This window comes from Macrobrachium rosenbergii, chromosome 47 (genome assembly GCF_040412425.1).
Source record: "Macrobrachium rosenbergii isolate ZJJX-2024 chromosome 47, ASM4041242v1, whole genome shotgun sequence".
Classification (NCBI taxonomy): domain Eukaryota; kingdom Metazoa; phylum Arthropoda; class Malacostraca; order Decapoda; family Palaemonidae; genus Macrobrachium; species Macrobrachium rosenbergii.
Window position 1 is genome coordinate 41162474 of NC_089787.1, and position 17781 is coordinate 41180254.

The window sequence follows — 17781 nt, forward strand, 5'->3', positions numbered from 1 at the left end:
ATATTGTGTAAACGACAGGGGGCAGTCGACTCTGGGATTGCTATATGAATCGGGAAAGACCGAGGCAGGGAGAAAACTCCGTTTGCACTTCTTTATTTACAAGCTCAAGAAGGTCCCTAAGACAGAAGTGTGAGACTGTAATTTGGTAGTATAGGTCACATTCTGAATAGATTTTATTCTGTCCCCCTAAAGATGTAATTTCTCATAAATCGTAATACACACACACACATATTATATATATATATATATATATATATATATATATATATATATATATATATATATATATATATATATATATGTGTGTGTGCGTGTGTACATTCTAGCACTATAATCAAGTATGCACGTTGGACGAGTTTGTATACATATAATATGCAGGTTAATTACAGCTATGAGTGGTATCCACCTTATGGGAAAATTCGTAGAACTGCAATTTTGTGTCCGATTTTTAAACTAAAATCTGTGTTTAGAATAAAAGTTTGTTTCCATGCCGATCCAACCCATAAGACTAGCATTTTAATCAAGAAAATGCAAAACAAAGTGACCAGCTCCAGACGTAGAAGGATGTGCAGTACGTCGTACAAAATGTATGGTTATAGTGTGCTATTCTTTCAGAACGGTAGATGTACGGTAGTTAAGAACCTGATTTGAATAACAATTAATTGTTTAACTCTGCATCCCGATTAGGAATAGTCCAGCCCTAGGAAGGTGGGCTGTGTTGCATTGCTAAGCCATCAATTTATCAGGAAGCTTTTAGTATGATTATGAGGAGTCGCCATGTCTTGGTATGTTTTAGATTCCTAAATATATCCAGATCAAATTGTCGTCACGAAGTAGGTACTTTTATTAAAATGAATGTCGATGATTGTAAGCTGAATTTTACAAACATTTGAAGAAACTTGCAATTCATACGATCATTATTGGGGATATATTGGTATAACTCGTGACAAACGCGCTTGATTGTACGGTATTTGAAAACATTATTTCAGGGTTTCTATGAACGTATATCAGTATAATTAACGTTCCGCGTCTAAGTACAACTTTCGATTCAAGGTTTATCGATAGATTTAAAAAATATATATATATTTGTTTCGAGATGCATTCGTTTTCCTGTCGAAACATAGGGAATATTTACCCCGTTCCGTTGTTGTTTTCTACCTAATAGTTCCGTGATCATTGTACTTTTTAAATTAAGCGTGCTTGCTTTAGAAGACTCGCTTTTGAATTTATGAGTCAAAATAAATTACTTGACAAATTTTCTTTCTTTTGAAAATCTTCAATGTACTGTACAATATTTACATTATTCTCATATTTACATATTTTCTTGATTGCCACTATAACATCCGTAAAAAAATTTCTATCAGATTCTACAAATTACTTTCATATTCCTTAACAACATTTTTTGTTATATTTCATTTTCTGAATACTCGTTTGTAAAAAGTCTCAATTGCCATTACCAATCATCAGTTTGCCTACACAGAATTCCATTGCCTTAACTCCAGTGCTGTTTTGCCTTAAGTGGAAGGATGGAAGTAAGAGCAAATTACAGAAGTTCAGAACACAGATCTACGAGAACTGACTCCCCCCCTTGTTTGGAAGGGTGAAAATAAATGCAAATTACGGACGGATCGTTAAATCACGGTCAGCCGGACAGGTGTCTCGAACGATCGCCAATAAGGTCGAAAGTAACGGGAGATGAAATCCCCTACAAATAGACAGATCATCTTGTTTTTACAACTCCCCCGCCCTCATCTTCCCACCAAGGGATGGGGGAATATGGGTGTAGATGGATAGGGAAGTGTTAACACGAGGCACCACTTAACAAAACGTTTACCTTACCTACCTATTATTAGGTAGGCAAATGGGCTGTGTAGGGACCGTTTACTCTCGCGCCGAATGGGTAGGCAGCCAGGTAGGTAGGTAGGTAGGTTGGCAGGCAGGCAGCTCTCGTCGGCGGGGCCCGAGATGATTACTAGGTCTCGCCTGTGTTCCTTTTCTTCGTAGCACAGTGATAATTATGGTAATGGCCAGTTTCTTAATTCTCTTACGACTTGTTCGCTTTCGTGTTAGGAGGTGTCGTTTACAATATAATCTTAGTGGAATATGGGCCTTTTAATAGCACCTCCTTCTCTGTAATTAAGGTTCTTTTTATGGCACGCACGCTCGCTGGTTCGCTGGCTCGTTCGTTCGTTCTCTCTCTTTCTCTCTCTCTCTCTCTCTCTCACTCGCCTCGCCTTTTTATTATCATTGACGTGCGTCCCGTAAGCCTACTCTCTCTCTCTCTCTCTCTCTCTCTCTCTCTCTCTCTCTCTCTCTTCTCTCTCTATATATATATATATATATATATATATATATATATATATATATATATATATATATATATATGTGTGTGTGTGTGTGTGTGTGTGTGTGTGTGTGTGTGTTTGTATGTATATATATGTGTGTATGCATGTAAGTATATGTACGATTATAATAACTTTGAAGCGTGATTTATATATCTAACAAACTGCAATTTCTCCATGTGGTTGTTATATGTGTGTGTATATAATATATATATATATATATATATATATATATATATATATATATATATATATATATATATATATATATATATATATATATATATATATATGAATGTCTTATATATAATTATATATATATATATATATATATATATATATATATATATATATATATATATATATATATATATATATATATATATATATATATATTTAATCGTATCTGTGATGCTTACTATTATTTCAATGGTTTTCAAACACTCCGTTTCACGCCTTCCCCTTGTCTCCACTTCCATTTCCTATCTCCCATCTTAACAAACATTAATCCGCATCACAGGACTTATCCCCGGGGACTTTAAGAATCCTTTCATCCTTCTCCTCCATTGGAAAAGCGGAGGGGTTGCGCAAGCGAAGGACGGAGAATCGGGAGAAAAAAAAAAAAAAACTTGGACTTCGGAGCGAAGCCGATTACGGCTAATCGCGGAGGCTTAGGTTTAACATCTCATTAATTATGAGGAGGAGGAGGGGAAGCAGGAGAGGAAGGCTTGTCTGTAGGCCGAGAAAACACGCGTCTTGGAGGAAAGTCAGGTGAGGCGGATTGTGGTTTAAGATGCTGTGTATAATATTATCACGGCAGTGGTCAAAGCCACAGTATCCTACTGTTGTTCTGTGGAGGATAAATGCCCGCTTTATTATTATTATTATTATTGATTTTGAAAAGTAATTGATTGGTGTGATTGGCAAGCTTTGTCAAAATAGGAGAAAATTACTATGGACCAAACAGCGTCAGGGGTAGTCTATGGCTCTTCCGTGGAATATCATACAGTTTCTGATCAACTGTTCATGTTAACAACTTAACTCTACTCCGTTATGTCATCAGACTTCATTGTTTGATTTCATTGCATAGACAGTGCTGGCTTATTTGGCCATCACCAGTTTCCTAATAAAACGGATGAACACACACACACACACACACGCACACACACATAAAATAAAACACATGTATCTTACCTTACACAACTTTCAGTAATTTTCATGTGGTTGATACAAAGAAAGAAAATGCCTTTGAAAATTATAAACTAAAACTATTTCTTGAGTGAGTTCACAGCTACGATCATAGGGCAGATAAAGAGACAGACAGAATTGTAACAGTATTTGCATTCACATTTATAGTGATGTGTGCTCATTGAAACTTTGAAATTCCATTACCACTTTTATAAACTTTGTCAGATATAATAGAACGGTTGCCATATCGAAATATATAACATGCTCAGAGAGAGAGAGAGAGAGAGAGAGAGAGAGAGAGAGAGAGAGAGTCAGAGAGAGAGAAAGAGCACAACACAAACACAACTGTATTTAAGCATGGTTAATAAAACAGAAACTCTATAAACCTCGTATGCTCTTTATATATAAGTGAAAGATTGTCATAACGGAAAATAAATCCCTTCATGTGCTGAGGGAGAGAGAGAGAGAGAGAGAGAGAGAGAGAGAGAGAGAGAGAGTAAGCAACGATGATGGACGACATGAAAGTTGTGCGTGTGCGCGCGAAAGTGAGCGAGCATGTGGGGGGTGGCTTTGTGTACGTGTGCGTTCGCTCGTTATCCGGGAGGAATATGTTGATGTTGCACGGGAGGAGGAGAGAGCGAGAGGGAGGGAGTTCGCGTCAGGAGGGGGAGGGGTAAGGGCTGAGTGAAGCGAGTTGAGGAGAGCGGTGGTATCGGGAGGAGGAGGAGGAGGAGGAGAAGGAGGAGGAGATAAGTTGAAGTGTGAGGGTACTTTCTGGTTCCTAATCATCATAATCATGATGATGATGATCAGATATGGCGGTTAAGCGATTGACTGATTGAACTGTTACCCACTCAAGGGGAAGCACTAATTAGGTGCGGCCAAGTGCCTCTCGCTACCTGTTCGTTTCAGCGGTCTGACAAATATTAAGCCCCTCAGCATCAGCCTGCCATGATCCCCTGTAATTAGGACACTCACTTAACTGCCCCCACGATACCTTTAATGGTAGTGTTTATAGAAGTAATTGTAAGGGTTGGGATAAGGACGTAAGGAAGTAGCTGATAATGAGGGTGTTGATGCAGATTACGGAAAGCCAGCAGTCAGCACCGATGAAATTGCAGTGACAGTGGCTTCTGGTTGCAGATTCTCTCTCTCTCTCTCTCTCTCTCTCTCTCTCTCTCTCTCTCTCTCTCTCTCTCTCTCTCTCTCTCTCTCTCTCTCGGCAGTTGGACGGGGATAACACTGCACCGGTGGTCAATGGATGAAGGCATTTGGTAAGAATTCACACACATTTATGTATGTATGTATGTGTATATATATATATATATATATATATATATATATATATATATATATATATATATATATATATATATATAAACATATATACTTATGTAATTCTCGATTTATGCTTATGCAAACTAATACTATACACATTATATAGCATATATTTATACTGTATATACACATACATACATACATACATACATATACATACATATATTTATATATACAGTATATATATATATATTATATATATATATATATATATATATATATATATATATATATATATATATATATATATATATATCAATAGTCATGCCCATAGTACACCACTATACTAATTTCCGCTTTGAAAAAAGTATTCTGAGTAGTGTATCGGTTCATCTAACCAATTAGGAAAACACCCAATTTCCTGAGAGAGGGGATAATCTCGAATGAAGCAATATCAACTGAAGTAGGTTCAAATGTGACTTGTAATGCATATAAGTAGTACGCTCATATATTATTTTTTAAAACTTATTTTATAGTTTTCTGCTTGTATTTTTCCTGAATATTTTACATTTTTATAATAATTTTATATATGATGAAGTATGGAGTCTGGCACAGATTGAAGAACTGATAAAGTAAATTTTTGTAAAACTCAGTTGGTTTTTGATTTGTCAATGTAAACTGGCATTACGACAACTATGGTCATGGACGCCAAAAAGCAATGAGTGATTTATTCAAATATTAATGATGACTTTTGATAAAATTAATTTAGCGGAGAACAGAAAATGAAGGTTAGTTGAGAAACTGAATTCCTAAAGAATTTTTGCGAAGCTTATTTTTTCGTAAGATGAATTCAATGAAGAATTGTAAACTGAAAAGTGAATAGAATGACGAACTATGATAACTTTAGCTTAAACAAGAAATTTAGTTCAAATGAATAATAGCGAAGGGTATGAATATAATAATTATGATTAAAACTTTATAAAACATTATTAATGAAAATATTGTAAATAATATTTTCGATGAAAATATTATTTGGAATGTTAGATGTGTAATTTTGAATATGACAGTTAATGGGATTGTGTATCTACCGCATAGTTCCAGTTATCCAGTGCCTGAAGTATTTATTGACGTTCAGTAATGAGCAGCAGAGTATATTGAATGCTGCGACCATGGTATTAAGAGAACATTTAATAACTTCCGTCATAACACTTTATTTTCAAGTTTGCCGAGAAGAATATTGAATTAATACCATTGTGGTTACCGAAATTAATTCATTTTAAAATTAATGGTAACTTAGTTATGAGTAGGCTACTTTTTCCGAAATGTTATTTGGTAATAATTAGTCATTGAGTTAGATATAACATGGACTATGTAACTGTGGTGTTGCCATAAGATTTAGTTAATTAAATAATGGTTGTTTGTTATTCGTAATGTTTGGTTGGCATTTTGAACTATCGTTACAGCAGATATGTCATCGCCGACGTCATATCTTAAGGATACTCGTAAAAGCAATAACTTTAATGTGAGTACACAATGGGTGAAAGTCCTCGGCAGTATGTATTTGCTGGTAACGTTATTTGCGAGGAGCTTATACATATTTGTATAAACACTATTATGAACTTTTTATGTATACGTTTTATATCCTAAGAATGACGTCCTTTCTCTCGCGTATTAAAAACAAAATATACAAAACAACGGAGTTAACGGTAAACTTTGAACGTCATGAGAAATGGCATTCAAAATCATGGTAAATGTGCTGACGACTTGCGAAAAGGAAACTTTTATATACTTCCCCTTGTAATTTGTGCCGAGTGTTTTATCGTGTGTTTAAAGGGAAAATAAGCAATTTTAATAAACTTACTCCCCTTGGTATTAGCTACTGTTTCATTACTTGAAATAGTAATAAGCATCCTAGGTAAGAAATTCTCACTTCATACATTTGCTAGATATTCAAGCTACATGGACAGTTTAATGTTCTTGCATTGGTAAATTTTGTTATAATTAGTTTTATTGTGCTAGATATATCAGAAAGAGTGCAAGAATTTTGTTAATTTTGCAATATTTACCCCTTTAAATAAAGTGGAAATCGTTCTTGACAAATATTTAGATTAAGCGGGAGGTTCTTAATCTCGTATTTATCTGAGTGTACTGCCTCCGTGCAAGCACCGCAAGTGACCGCTGATAGATCATCAGCGGTCGGGTTTCTCTAGTTTCTAGAGTTGCTTCCCGCTATATCATTGCACTAACTCGGAGGAAACGAGTGACCGCTAAAACGACACAAAAGCAAACCACGGCGTCCGGCTGCTGCAGATAACATCGCAATTATGCGGGGAAAGATAGAAGGAGAGGAAGAAGCAGCAGCTCAAGTATCTCCACTGACCTATAAGATGCACTCATCATTCTTCTCCTTACCAGTTGTGTGTCGGGGGAACAAGTAACAATAAAACCGTCAGCCATCTCATATTTAAGCTCATGGGCTAGGAAGGAGTGTTGGACTTTCCTCGGTCTCTCTCTGTCTCCCACTCTCTCGTGTTCTCTATAGGCAAACACATCGGTCACACACACACACACACGGTAGCCACAATCTTTTATCTTCCTCCAAACCAGCATTATCCCATCCCCCTCCCATAGATTGCCCACCCCCCCATCACCCAACAGCTACACTATAGCGTCCAGATCCCCTCTTTTCTTTCTCCATCCCCCAACCCCAGCCCCATATAGCCACAACATCCCTCCCCCGCCTCCCACCCTCCTTCTCAATCAAGGTAGAAACGCTACCGTATCTCGATTCTTTGTTGACAGCGCTAACGCACGCAAACATTTACCGACTCGTCACTGGGCAGTGAGACAGTGAGAATGATCAGGAACTGAGGAAAGGCCGAGACTCAAAGCCTCAGGAGATAAAACCTGAGACTCAAAAGAGACACTTGAAATATTGTAGGAGGGGGGATGCGTTATCGTTTTGGTCAAAGAACCGGAAGTGCCCTTTTTATGTGCCCAGCGGGTATAAAAGAGGGAAATTTGATTCCGATTTGGTAAGGAAGGCTCTCATGTGATGGGAGTGAACAAAGGCAGCTGGGAGCCCTTGCAATTCTAGTATAATGCCAGTCGAATCTATTTCAGTACGCCGTGATGTTTACAATATGGGAGATTGCTGCGTGCATACGTAACTATTTTACGTTTCTGTACCCACTTTTATGTAGGTATATTAGTGATGTCGTTTTAATGCCAGAAAACACGGCAAACAAATTGCGATGTAAATAAATTTACCAGGGCAAACAATTTTTTGAGAGTATGTGAACACGCGTGTTTATATATATATATATATATATATATATATATATATATATATATATATATATATATATATATATATATATATATATATATATATATATATATATATATATATATATATTATACGTGCGTTTTGTGTTTGTGTTGGGTGAGGACTGTGCAAAATAATACAGCTCATGGGGCGAAGAATTTGCAAATTGTTTCAGTGTTATGAAAACTCGTCAAGCATACCACCATCTCATGTTTATGTTTTGATTTCAAAAGTATGTACTAAATTTGACATTTTTTATTAATAAATACTGTGGTTGTTATGTGATTCAATGGATGAAGGCTGATGCTGAGAATTATCGATAATATTTAATATAATTTTAATTTATTGGTAAAAAGAAATATTTTTTATTTAAATGCGATGGTGAAGAGTAGTTTTTTAATTTGGATTATGAATAAAAATTAATGTAAGTATTGGATATAAAAGACAAAAAACTATAACATAAAATAATGGAGAATCATTGTATCTCTTAGAATATATGAGGTGATATTTTTTGTTTGACAACATTGAGGTTTTTAAAGAGGAACACAAAGCGACCAAATAAAAAATTAAATTGTTCTAAATTCCTTTGAGGGAAAACGAGATCTATTTCTTTAATGCAAATTATTTAAGGATTAAAAATGAATAACAATCTCGCGCTGGTTTGTAATTATAAACGCCCAGACACGATTTACAATCACGCACTCACGCTCGTGTAAATATCTATCTATCTATATATGTATATATATGCGCGCGTATTTTTTTTTCAAGTTTACAGTTTTGCGAGGTTCATCTCATGTTCAAACAGAAAAACAGCATTTATTGAGATAGCATACTAGGAATATTCTATCAATGTTTCACGTAGAATTCTCCAGAAATATGAACTGATTTTTCGTTTTGCAAATAATTTCATTAGATTACTGTCTAAAGTAATCCTGTCTTTTCTGTTCACAGTGATGAAATATAATTACATATATATATATATATAAATATATATATATATATGTGTGTATATATATATATATATATATATATATATATATATATATATATATATATATATACATACACATGTATCATACACGTGCTTGAAATTTGAAAATTAAGCTTGTTAACTCAACCATTGCGTATTTAATTTACGTAAATTTCTAGTTTGCGATAAAAATTTCACACGATATAATATTTGGTGCACTTTTTACTATAAATTTTAAAACACGCATTTATTACGTTTTAGGCCAATATAGTATTGCCGTTGTGCCGATAAATTGTAACATTATTTTGAGTGGTCCAACTGAACAATATTCTCTTTTATCTAATTCTACTGAATTCTGTGAATGAAGTCTTGATATTTTGATTAGTATGTTATGGCCAGTGGTTTGGGAGAATCAGATTTTGAATCAAGTCTTTATTCCAAAGTAAACGCAGCATATTAAAACATGTTTGATTTTGCTAAGCATGCATATATAAAATATTTTTCCTATATGGTTACATGGTTAACTTTATTAAATTCATCAGAAATTGATATGATTATAAATCATTTTCATGTTTGACAATGATGCGCATTACAGCTGATTGGAAATTTGTAGACCGTATGCAGTGGTACTGATGTGTTACGTAGACATTAATTAATTATCAACTAATTTCCGACCATAGATTATGTGATGTCTGAATATGACAATTTGAATATATTACGTCTGTTTTCAGGAAAAAACTTCTTTCAAACAAGTATGTAATTTAATATATTTTGGCATGTCTGCTAGTACCAAAAATGATAGGATCTTTTCTTCTTTATATTTGTATAAATTTGTATTTTATTTATATACATATTTATAATGTATTTATTTCTAAATTCATTAACTTTTAAAAAAGCATTATTTAGGTTGTGCCGTTAATGTTAATACCGATTTGAAAATGTTTTTATTTTTTTTAATGTATATATCATGTTGATATATACAATTATAAGGGTAAAAAATAAAATAAAATAAAGGACATTTTCTGCCTCTTGCTTTTCACTAAACTTATGTATTTTCCGCTGTATTGCTGTGATTTCAAGGAATTGTCGGGAAATTTGTTACAATAATCGCTGAGGAATACCTAGAAATTATTCTTGCTGTTGCTTGAATCGCAGCTTTATATTTTTAAATTTTAGAATTTCCTGGTAACTGACAGGGTAATGATAAAAATAACGCCGTAGTCAAAGTCAGCAAAATCAATTGTTATTTTTAATTTCTATCATTTATCATCATCATTGACAATGTGCTTTTGCTGTTCATTTATTACCAGCAGTGTTGTATTTTAATGCACCCTTTACTCTTTGTTTTAACATCAGTGTAATTTGTTTGTCACAGAGTTGTGTTATCACTGTAATAGTAGTTTTGGGAATTTATAGCCAGTCAAAGTACTTTCTGTTACATTGTAAAGATAGATTTTTATACAAATATTTTTAACATTAATAATGACTAATATCATAGTAATAAACTATATACTAATCTCTTCAAATAAATTGCTATTACAATTTTTGTTTCAGGCACAAATTATATTGTTGTTAAATCTAGAGTTTCCTTTATTGTCAGAATAATTAAAAATTGTCATTATGTAATGCTGAAAAGTTATTGGCTGGAAAATGTGCACATCAAAGTTTTTTTTTTTTTTTTTTTTTTTTGCAAGAGTAAGGTTTTAATATCAATATTCTTGTTATGAATGTTGTACATCATTGAATAATATATAATTGCGATGAATCCGATCTATAAGTCTCTGCTATAAAACAGTCCTATTTTGTTAATCAGAAAATATTGAAGACCTTTGCTAATAGTAATAGACATATTCATTATTGCTTCTGCGATGTCATATATGGCATAGTTGAAATTACAGTTGTAGCTATGAATGTTTTGGGCGCCAATTAATATTATTATTAATTTAATAACTTTGAACGTTCAGTATATATTCAAGTGTAATCGTCGAGAAATGGAAAGAATACGCAAGCGTCATTTCAAGAGTACTTAGGAATGTTAAGAGATCATTTCGCAAGAACTTGGCATTTAAACCTTAATATAATGAGTACATACATATTAATGCACTATCTCTTAACTGACTGTTATCTAGCTTGTGGAGTCTTGGTAAGAAGAGCCCCTCTCTCTCTCTCCTCTCTCTCTCTCTCTCTCTCTCTCTCTCTCTCTCTCTCTCTCTCTCTCTCAGAGTACAAGAACGTACCAACCTGAACTCGTAGGGTAATGTGATAGGATTGTGTTGCCGATGCACTTGATGGCGTGAATGCTATTATGTTCAGTCTCAGATCTTCCCCGCTTAGGTTTCTGTCACTATCCCGCGAATAATAATAATCTCTCTCGGTATCTTCCTTATCTCCCGTGTTACTGATAGGGTTTCATTTTCTTTCTAATCCACGCTTGTAACCTTCTTTGGACGGTAATATTTTTTTTTATGTCACTGTCGTTTATAGCTATATGAATTGAATTGACTATGATTATACATATATTTTCCTTATTAATTCACCGCTATTGGCGCGTCAACGTACCGACTGTAGTTTGTGAAATACTTGCGCTTATCTGTGTTATTGTTGTTGTTGTTGTTTTGCATAAGAGTGGAAGAGGATCTTTCATCTCTGCACCGGGCGTACATGTATGATCGATATGACAGCTACAATGACTATATTCCCCAAGTTGCTAAGAGGCTCCACAAGGAGTCGTCGAACAATGAGCCTTCTTCCAGGTGGCTTCTACACTACTTTCATTATCTCCTTGAGACAAGTTTTCACATCACCAAGGCCACCCTAGAGTCATATCCCCCAACCAAAGGAGAGGAGGAGAAGCACTTGGAACACTGCAAGTTTTCAAGAGTCGAGGTGGCCGCTTCGGCTGTTATATCAAATGCTACGCACGTATTCACTTGTCGTTCATCAAAGGCACACAACAATAAAGGCAGGACGGGCAGAGGGCCCGGCCCTTGGGACAGAAGGCACGACGCTTCACTTTGCGAACTTTATGCTGTAGCTAACGCTGGTGTATATGGAGGAGCAGCGACGTACAAGAGGGCAGAAAACACTACGGCAACACACCTCTACCTGTGGCTCGGCTCTGACTGATGAGACGCTCGATGAATGGGGACGGTCCCAGCGCGGTCCTTGCCATACGCCCGCCGTCCGCGATCTAGCCTGTTTTATCGGCTTTAATCGCGTCCTTTCGGTTTAATCATACGCATGCGCTTGCCAAGAACTTGTCATAGGATATTTCAACGCAGGGGATGGAGTTTGTCCCTCCCTCGGGAGCCAGGTTTGTGCCTCTTGGAGGGTTCGAAAATTTTAAGTTACCTTACCTCAGCCAGCCTCCAAAGGCCCTGCCCTCCTCACTGCTTCATCTTTCAGCCAACCCCCCCAGCTGACCCACGGCAACCCCCCTACCCCTTCCCCATCTCAGCGTGACATCTCCTCTCCGCATTTTTCTGATTTCCAGCAAGTGTTGACCATTTAAGAGCACTTTTTTTCTCTTGCTGCTACGTCTCGTCCAAGTACCCAGTCCTCTCCGTAATAAAGATAATCGTCTCTTGCTCGCTCTAAGGATATACTGTTGGGGAGAAATATGAGGATAAAAAATAACTGGATTTAAGAGGCTTGCGTTACTCGCCCTATATTACCTGTTAGGTGGCACGGGGACTCTGGAAAGAGACATTTCGACTATTCTTATCAAATCGTTGAGTTGCCTGGAAGTGCAGTAAGTACCTTGTTTTTGAGAGAGAGAGAGAGAGAGAGAGAGAGATACGGCAGCATTATCCGACATATATAGGTTATGTTGTAATCTCTCTGACACGCGATTTATATATCTCAGTTTACCTCAGAGAAATTAAAAACTGAGTGAAAATTCGTCTGCTACTATCACTGCATATCTCATAAGACGCCAAGGTATACAGTATGTTCTACACAAGCGAAAGTACACGAACACATGCATGTGTGTGTGTGTATGTATATATATATATATATATATATATATATATATATATATATATATATATATATATATATATATATATATATATATATTTACATATATATACGTACATATTATATATGCAAATATATATATGTATATGATTGATTATGACATATCTCTGGGAATACACATAATAATAATTATGCCATGCAATACGTTCCTGTTATTTCCAAGGAGGGTTCCTTCTTAGTGACTTCAGGATATCTGTTGTCAAAGCAATTAGGGATTATTACGTTTTTAAGTGGTCAGATATTGAGTGAATTTAGAATTAGACTAGTCGATACTACGCTTTATTTGCGTAAAAAGTGTAAACTTAATTATTTTTCCTCATACATGGTAGATTTATTTTTTACATTTTTAAATGCCTCTTTTCAAGGAAATTGAAATAAATGTTTTGCCCTCCCTTCCGTGCTTAATTTGTTACAGGATAATTAACTTTTCGTTTCTTTCTTGATTTTTTTTTATTTTCTTAATAAAGTGATAATTCTAATTTACTTTTTCATTCATTCTTATATTTTTATTTTATTCTTACAGAGTGCATTTCTCCACAGTGATTTATTCAGTGTTTTGAAGCATATCCTTCATAATTTATATGCTTTGGTAGTGACGCATGTGATTACCATTTTTATGCTATACAACTATATTGTTCCTTCGTTTATTGTATATTTGACGGATGCTCGTGATAATTCTATTGGTATTTCTTTAAGTACTTTCTCTCTTTTGTTATAAAATAATTAAAGTACTTTTATCACAGTTGTATTAAAATTATGAAGTATTTTGACTACATATTTTTCTTTTATCATATCATTCCTATTACCATCTGGGAGTTTGTATTCCTTTTACATAACGAAGTCTAGTGGTTTTGATAAGGTGTTACAAGAAATTTATATATATATATATATACACACATAAATATTTGCCATCAGTGGCTTGTAAATAAAGCCGAAACCGGCCAGGACCTACACCCAGTCTCTCATTTTATCATCTGTGGTGATGTGTGGATATATATATACATATATATATGTGTGTATATATATATATATGTATATATATATGTATGTATGTATGTATGTATGTTCACATATATACAGATAGAATGTCATTGGTGAAATATGAAATATGTAAGCTGTATTTTGCAACATGGGTTGATAGACAGGTGGGCAAATAAAAAGATAAAAATCGACCAAATTTTTACCGCTCGTATGTGTGCTTGACAGAGATATTCTCTTTGGGAATTGATAGACAAATTGAAATGTGGGCTTGTGGATGTACGTATGTCTATACGTGTGTATGTATGTATGTTATTATATATATATATATATATATATATATATATATATATATATATATATATGTATATATATATGTATATATATATATATATATATATATATATATATAAAATGAGAGAGAGAGAGAGAGAGAACGTTAAGCTCATCATTATTAGGTATTGTCGTTCCCGTGAGGTTCGGCAAGGCTGGCAGATGCCTTCTTGTCCGCCGATCGAAATCTCTGATGGTATCGCATTCCGCTGGACTGTTTGCGTTTGTCATTTTGTGACCGGATTATGCTAATGGCAGCTTATAAATGCCAAAGAAATAATCTGTGCTCGATTTACAAAATAAAATCAGTTCTCTATGGCGGGTCTCGATATAGTTTACGTAGTCTCGTAATTAACATCCTCTTTCACTTAAAGAAAATATATATTGTAAAAGGTGGAGTGACCTTCAAAAGGCAGAGGAAATTACGCTTCACTTGAAATGAGCGAAACACTTCATTAGGCTTTTCACAAAGATACCGAAACCGAGCATTCGGTGTTAATAAACGATCCTTATCTAAATTTCCCCTTGTGTCTCCTGACGGGATGTTTTTCCTGGCCATTGAAAACCCTGCGAGGCGCCGCCTAAGACCCCCGGATTTACGGCGGTGGATTTATCCTCCTCAATTGGATTCTCAATAGGAAAAAAGCAATAGATTCGAATTGAAGAAGAAAGGCCGAAAGTGTCGCGTGATGAATAGATAACATAGACACAATAGAGCGGCCTAACCGAGGGACCGAGGCACCTTGCTGTTTTCAGGAGGCCTTATCGCCTCTCATCACAAAACTGTTCCTTCCCTGGGGAAACTTACACAAACGAAGGTCCCCCCTCCCTCCCTCCGCCCCTAAACCACACACTACCGGTGCCTGCACCCCTAAGGAATCCAGGTCCTCTGTCCCAGCTCCTTAAATCCAATTCACCCACCTATAATCCCCCTCCCGCACCCACTTCCCCCCTCCCCTCTTCCACCCACGGAAACACTTCTGGAATGCCTTACCTGTTTACTGCTGCCACGTTTGCACGGACAAGAAGATGGATGAGAGAGAGAGAGAGAGAGAGAGAGAGAGAGAGAGAGAGAGAGAGAGAGAGAGAGAGAGAGAAAGGAAGTTTCCTTTTGACCATGAAGAAACTTTTTTTTTTTTTACAATGAAAATGCGAGGTCCTTACCTGGGGTAAATTTGTGAATATTATTATTATTATTATTATTATTATTATTATTATTATTATTATTATTACAGAAAGGGATGGGGTTTGCAGTGGTAGTGGTTGTTTGGCCTTTTACCAAACTATTTAAAAGGACTTGGTGGAAAGGCGTGGGACTGGTATGGCCATTACCCCGTAGGATCCTGATTAAAATAAATAATGGAAGGTTAGGCCGCCGAAGGTATGTTTGGTAACCCATTGTCTATTAAAACCATCGAAAACTGCGATGTATTGGTTGTAAATTTATGTAAATAATTTATAAGTTTAAAGGGACTCCGAAGGTTTAACAAATAGCATATTTCTGAGAGAGAGAGAGAGAGAGAGAGAGAGAGAGAGAGAGAGAGAGAGAGAGAGAGAGACGGGTAAAATACATAATGGATAGGGAAAGAAGGAGAAAGGAAGGCCATTGAAAAGCAAAAGACAGGTGTGAACAAAAAGAAAGATCGATGTGTCCTGATGGAATGTGTGAACAGAAAAAAAAAGCTAAGGGAACTTTGGGAAGCGGTAGTCCCATGGCAAGAATAGGGAAAGTAACGAATTACCATAACATGAGGAAATTTACTTCTTGTAAATATGGTGCTTGCGATTGCGGATATTAGCCATTAATTTTCTGTATTTGAGGATTTGCTAACATTGCAGAATGGAAAGTAAAGTATACATTTACGTAAAGAGAGATATCCACATATGCAGTGTGTAGTTTACATTTGTGTTTATGTGGTGTGCGCAGTAATCATTTCTCATTGCAATATACCAGTAACACTAGTAATTTTATCATGCTATACGATAGCAACCTTTGGGAGAATGGTAACGTGACATTGCCAGTTGCGTTTATGAGGGCACCAGAAGAGTTGGAGGAACCAGATTAACTTGGATGAGAAGAGTTAAGAGGTAGGATGTAGATGAGCGGAGATTTATGGATGACAAATAACAAGAAAGACATGATTAGCGGCATTATACGGCGACCCTTTGCGTCACTCGGCGTTGTGGTAATTATGTATGTTCACTTTCAGAAGCAAGCTTCATCTGTTGGGATCAAACCTCTGCAACATAGTGGCTGCTGAAATAGCAAGACCAGCTTAATTTGACAAGAGCAACTTTCGAAATTTATCCAAGGTTTCCACCGAATTAATTTTGTAAATAAGTTTAATCCATATGAAATCGCTCTCTCTCTCTCTCTCTCTCTCTCTCTCTCTCTCTCTCTCTCTCTCTCTCTCTCTCTCTCTCTCTCTCTCTCTCTTCCAGTGTTTGTGTTACAGATTGAAGTAAAAACGTAAGTCTATAATTGAATTCTGTATATTATATTTATTGAAAATTTCATATTACTGGTTCTTATATTTTCCATTTTTCTGAAATGTTAGTGTCACCTCTTATTTCTCTTTTAGTTTTGTAAATTTTTAAGAATGGTAGCATCCTTAGATATTAAAAAATATCTATGAAAATTTTAGCAAATACAGTAAATATACATTTTAATTACGCAGTGAACTGTGGGAAGAGAAAAAAAACATAAGTTTTACGGATTTTACGTTCTATTGGTAAACATCGGGTTTTACGTTCTATTGGTAAACATTTCCATAAAAGGGCTAAGTTATGTGTTAAGAGATACAGTGTGTATCGATTATAATTTTTACACTGGCCATTGCAGTCTTTAAATGGATTTCTGCAAAGCAGTTAGGTTGGAAAATTTTTATTTGCTGAAAGAGTTTATTTGTTATTTTTAGATTATTCCCGAATGAGAAAACTTTCAAAAATTACGAAAATAATGTCATAGAAAGCCTAAACTATATGAATGTTAATGGCCTCTTTTTATGAGAGCGAGGTGTAAAAGTTTTTATGAAGTAGGTATAGAGTGAGTGAATGATGCTTGAATATTAAAGATTATAATTTTTTTTTTCAAATCGCAGTTATAACCTGTAGAATATATCCGGCATCGATTACCTGACTTGTTGCAATGTCAGTTACAACAACAAACTGATCAATCAGCCGATCATTTTGAATTAAGGCCTTAAGGGAAGAAAACTGAGATGGGAAATAACATTGGTTTACTCCGTAAGAGGTAATAAACACTCTCCTTAAAATACGAGAGGCCTCAGGAAGCTGGTCTCTAAAGAATGTTCAGTGACTCTTTG

The 17781-nt window shown here is 35.4% G+C and overlaps 1 protein-coding gene across 2 annotated transcripts in view; it reads right to left on the reverse strand.

Moving 5' to 3' along the window:
- The window catches only part of fj (four-jointed), a 133488-nt gene extending 121229 nt beyond the window's left edge, over positions 1–12259 (reverse strand). For both annotated transcript variants that reach the window (XM_067090712.1, XM_067090711.1), the window contains exon 1: positions 11348–12259. The gene's annotated coding sequence lies outside the window, so the exon portion shown is untranslated. The remainder of the gene's footprint in view (positions 1–11347) is intronic.
- Between the last annotated feature and the right edge of the window lie 5522 nt (positions 12260–17781).